Source organism: Pan troglodytes, chromosome 7 (assembly GCF_028858775.2).
Source record: "Pan troglodytes isolate AG18354 chromosome 7, NHGRI_mPanTro3-v2.0_pri, whole genome shotgun sequence".
NCBI lineage: Eukaryota > Metazoa > Chordata > Mammalia > Primates > Hominidae > Pan > Pan troglodytes.
In genome coordinates, this window is record NC_072405.2 from 32,428,221 (window position 1) to 32,433,868 (window position 5,648).

The following is a 5,648-nucleotide window of genomic DNA, read 5'->3' on the forward strand; positions in this document are numbered from 1 at the left end:
TGAGGCTCACTCTGTCTCCCAGTCTGGAGTGCAGTGGTGCGATCTCTGCTCACTGCAACCTCTGCCTCCTGGGTCAAGCGATTCTCTTGCCTCAGCCTCCTGAGTAGCTGATATTACAGGTGCCTGACACCACGCCTAACTAATTTTTGTATTTTTAATAGAGACACAGTTTCCCCATGTTGGCCAGGCTGGTCTTGAACTCTTGACCTCAGGTGATCCACCTGCCTCGGCCTCCCAGAGTGCTGGGATTACAGGTGTGAGCCACCATGCCCAGCCATTTTTGGCACTTTTAAAGGTAGATTATAGAAATGCTAAAATGATGTTGGTTTGAATTTGTTGATTCATACATGGTCTGCAGAATTTTTTATTCAGCACTATTGTAGTCAGCTATATTCCTCTATAATTACATCTGTAAGCACCATTGACTATTAGAAAAAGGTTTTGTAATTTTTTTCTATAGAAAGATAGAATGATAATTTAGCATTTCCTTTAGCATGATTGGTCAGAATTTGTTGTTTGTAATTCATAGTTTGGAGAAGTTTATTTCAGCTTTACAACTCATCATTGACAAAGCCGTCTCTGCAGCTTCCTTCACAGTCTTTTGTGTAGCAACAGGCTCTGGGAGCACTGCAGCTTGTTTACATCCTTGGGCGTGATCCTGACAGGCAAACTGGTTCATAAAGGCTATGTCTCACTCTGTAACCGCTTCCTTTAACACCAGCCTCCCTAGATTTTCTTCTGTGGATTAAGACGGTATGAAGCTGCAATTTAGTGGTCCCCAGGGCTCGCTCCTTCAGCAATTCCTTGTGGAGTAAAATATAAAGTCTGGTCGCTTGCTGAGGTTTATCAGAGGTTGTCTTACAGTAGAAGCTGGTCTTGGCCTCAGACCAAGGAGTGTCACTTTTCTTTATACCCTTATTCAGCCTCGTTGATCCGAGGTCCACTCCTTAAAATTGAGGCCTGAAGCCAATAAGAAGAAAGGCCAGATTTGGGATTGGGTGGGAATAGAGGGGAACAGAATAGGCTTAAGATCCTATGATGCTTATGGAGAAAGCAAATTCCACAAATGATCAGCTCTGCTTCTGCAGAGAATGACGCTCTGGATGGATTTGCGGTGGAAAACAAGGGCTTCCCTCTCTGTTGATCATGAGCAGATGGAAGGAGCTGATGGGGTAAAGGAGAAATCAAATCCTCATCCTAAGTAGAATCTGTGTGGATTGCCAGAGGTAAATTGAGGCAGAAACAAGAAGTAAATCATCATTGGTGAAGTGTCTGTTCAAGTCTTTTGTCTGCTTTTTATTTTTTTTTCCTGATTGGGTTATGTGTCTTTTTTTAATTGAGTTGTATGAGTTCTTTATATATTTTGGATTCAAGTCCTTCATTTGTTATATATCTGCCAATATTTTATCTTAGTCTGTAGCTTGCCTTTTCATTTCTTAACAATGGGTGTTAAAGAGCAGTTTTGTTGTATTAAAATAACACAACAAAAAAAAAACAGCTTTGGGCTTCAAGAATTTTTCTGTGTTATTTACCTTTGCAATTGTATTAATTTCTGCTTAATGTGTGTTATTTTCTTCCTTCTGCTTGCATTGGGTTAATTTGTTATTCTTATTACAATTTATTATGTGTAAGCCTAGGTCACTGATTTTAATCTATTCAACTTTTGTAATATAAGCTTTTAATGCCATAAATTTCTAAGTATTGCTTTACCTTGATCCCATGGATTTTAATATTATGTGTTCCTTTTCATTTAGTTCACAAAATTGTCTAACTTTCCTTGTGGTATTTCTTTGACTAATGGTTAATTTAGAAGTGAGGTGACAAGTTTCTAAATATTTAGAAAATTATCAGTTTTTTAATTTTTTTAAATTATATTCAATTATATTTGTATAATTTCAATAATATTTTTATATTTATTGGGAATAATTTTACGACCCAGAAATATGGTCATTTGTGGAAAATAGTTCATGTGCTCTTGAAAAGAATGTGTATTCTGGTTGTTGGTGGAGGTGATTATTCCATAAACATCAATTAAGTCAAATTACTTGATAATACTGTATTGCTCAAGATTTCTGTGTCTTTCCTGATATTTTTGTCTACTAATTTTTATCCATTATCAACAGAGGGAATTTGAAATCTTCAATAATTGTGGATTTAAGAAAATTGTATTTTTAGTATTTTCAGTTTTTGATGTATTTTGAAGTGCCATTAAGTGAATACGTTCTTAGAATATTTATCTCTTCTGGATTAACTGATCCCTTAATCATTATACAATGACCTGCTTTTTCCTTGGTTTTATATAGTTATAGATAGAGATATTGATACTATATACTAATTTATAGCTGATATTGATATAATCAAGCTTGTTTGTGTATATGTGTGTATACCTGCAAAATACAACTTTGTTTCCTGACTTTTTAATGATCGCCATTCTAACTGGTGTGAGATGGGATCTCATTGTGGTTTTGATTTGCATTTCTCTGATGACCAGTGATGATGAGCATTTTTTCATGTGTTTTTTGGCTGCATAAATGTCTTCTTTTGAGAAGTGTCTGTTCATATCCTTTGCCCACTTTTTGATGGGGTTGGTTTTTTCTTGTAAATTTGTTTGAGTTCATTGTAGATTTTGGATATTAGCCCTTTGTCAGATGAGTAGGTTGCAACTTTGTTATTTATTCAACCTATATGTGTCTTTGTATTTAATGTCAATTTCTTTTAGATAGTGTATACTTTGGTCATTCAGGTTTTTTTTTTTTTTTTTTTTGGTCATTCTGTTTAACTTTGTCTTTTAATTGGTATACTTATATCATTTACATTTAATGTGATTGATTGTATACATGTCTTTAAATCTGTCATCTTTTAATTCATTTCTTGTCTTATCTATTTTTGGGCTCTTAGTTTTTCTCCTTTTCTGCTTTGTTTTGCATGAATTACATATCTTTCCATGATTTGATTTGATCCTCTTTATTACTTTTTTTCCCCTAGGGTTTACATATACATATAATTTTTAACTTCTAGCAAGCTACCTTTTAATACTAGTCTGTCACTCTGTACATATTATAAGAACATCGTAACAGTACACTTTCATTTTCTATGACTGGTCTTTGTGCTATTGTCATATGTTTTATTTTAACAAATGTTATAAACTTGGCAATGCATTGTTACTGTTTTTGCTTTAAACAGCCAATAATATTTTAATGAGCTTTAAAAGTAATAAAATTAAATTTACCAACATATATACCATTTCCGGCACTCTTCATTCCTCTTAATGGATCCAAACATCTAGTTGATACAATTCTTTTTTTCTCATGAAGGACTGTCTCCTACATTTATTATAGTGCTTCTCTGTTGTTAATGGATTCTCCCAGCTTTTATAGGCCTGTAAAAATTTTCAATCCATTTTCCTTTTGGAAGATATTTTCACTCGGTATAGAATTCTAAGTTGACAGTTTTTTATGGAGTATTTTAACAATGTTGCTTTACTGCGTTCCAGCTTGTGTTTCTATTTAGAAGCCTGTTCTGGTCACTACCTTCGTCGTTTTGTGTGTAATGTGTCTTTTGTCTTCCAATGGTTGGTTTTAAGATTTTTTTTCTCTGTCACTGCTTTGCTACAGTTGAGCTATGATTTATCTTTTTGTGGTTTTCTTTGTTTCTTCTATTTGGGGTATTTTGAGCTTCTTGGATCTGTAGAATTATAATTTTCATAAAATTACTGAAATTTTTAGCAATTTTTTCAAAAATTTTTTTTGTCTCACTACTCTTTCTATTCTGGAATTCAATTCCATGCTCATTACACTGTTTGAGATTGCCAATAACTTGCTGTTGCTCTGTTCATTTTTAAAGTCTTTTTTTTCCTCCATTTTATTTTGGATACCCTATCCTGTCATGTCTTTAAGTTTATTATTTGTTTTTCTTTTGCAGTGTCTAATCTGTCAGTCAGTGCACTTTTATGTCAAATGTTGCAGTTTCACTTCAGTTCAATGTTTTTAATCTTCTACTTTTTATTATACTCATACTTCTTGTACAAATTGAGTTGTATTTATAATTGTCCCCTAATTTATTTAACACCCTTGTCCTCTAATTATCTTTATTTCTTTGATTTCTTTGTTATTGACTTTTTGTTATACTTCATATTTTTCTGGTTCTTTTCTTGACTATTAATGTTTAATTGTATGCCAGTTATGAATTTTAGATGATAAATCTTGTTTTGTTTCTTTAAATAGTTTTGGTCTATGTTCCAGGGCATAACTAAGCTACTTTAAAGTTTGTTTTTAAGTTTTGTTATGTGGGTCCGGAGCAGCTTTTAAGTTAGGACTAATTCGTCTCAACTCCTAAGGCAAAACACATTTGAGGGCTCTAATCCAAACATTGGCAAACTTTTTCTCTGGAAGACCAGATAATAAATATTTTATACTTTGTTGGCCAAATGGTCTTTGTTGAAATGGTTTAATTTTGCTATTGCAGCACAAAATCAGTCATAGATCATATGAAAACAGATGAGTATGGCTATGTTCCAATTTGGCCTGTGGGCCATGTTTTACTGACTCCTACTTTACTTAATGCTAAGCATAAGGAGAGCTTTCCATTGTAGCCGTTGAGGGCATGAACTAGTCCCATCTTTTAGTGAGCCTTGGAGATCATTCTCCCTGTTCCTTTCTAATGCTACTTGCCTTAGCTTCAGGACTTATTTTACATGCATATACTGATCAGTATTTGGTTAAGTCTTTGAGGAAACCCTCTGATAATCTCTGGCGTTCATTCTCTTCTCTTCTCTTCAGTAATCTGCCTCATGAATTGAGAGTTCTTAGACTTTTTCTTCTTCTTCTTCTTCTTCTTTTTTTTTTTTTTTGAGATGGAGTCTTGCTCTGTCACCCAGGCTGGAGTGCAGTGGCATGATCTCAGCTCACTGCAACCTCCGCCTCCCAGGTTCAAGCAATTCTCCTGGCTCAGCCTCCCAAGTAGCTGGGACCACAAACGTGTGCCACCATGCCCAGCTAATTTTTGTATTTTTAGTAGAGACAGGGCCAGGCTGGTCTTGAACTCCTGACCTCAGGTGATCCACCTGCTTCAGCCTCCCAAAGTGCTGGGATTACAGGCGTGACCTGCCGAGCCCGGCCTGGACCTGTTCTTCAACCATGAAGACCAGGGGAAAGTGCTAACACAGTCCCCACTACCACAAATTATGCAGTTGAATTTCCCACATTTGGGGAAATTGCAGGGGTCAGCACATCCGGAGTGCAATGGATGAGCCTCGTGCTGGGAAAATCACCTTCATGATCATGGTATCTCCCCTGCCAGTAAGTATGAATTCTTAGCCTTCTTAAACCCTGACCTCTGCCTCTTCAACTCAGGGAAAACGCCCAGGTCCTACTGGTTTGATCTGTTTTATGCTGCATACTCTCCCCAGGCAGTAAGCTAGAGCAATCTTAGGGCTCTTTTACTTTGATGTCTGATTCTTGGGGATCACTGCCGTTATTTACTTGTTTTTCAATGTTGGAAAACTGTTCTTTCCTATATTTTGTGTGCTTTTTCCCTATTATTTCAATTATGTATAAATTTAGTCTGTTATTCCATCATGACCAGGAGCATACCACCTCTGCTTTAAAAAGTGCTTTTTAAGTACTGTTCATCTATTACTTATAAAGTCT

General features: G+C 35.5%; 1 non-coding gene across 1 annotated transcript; it reads right to left on the reverse strand.

Moving 5' to 3' along the window:
• Positions 1-5,144: 5,144 nt before the first annotated feature.
• Positions 5,145-5,305, reverse strand: LOC112204322 (U1 spliceosomal RNA). The gene has a single exon (XR_002937889.1). It is a non-coding gene; the product is annotated as a U1 spliceosomal RNA (small nuclear RNA).
• Between the last annotated feature and the right edge of the window lie 343 nt (positions 5,306-5,648).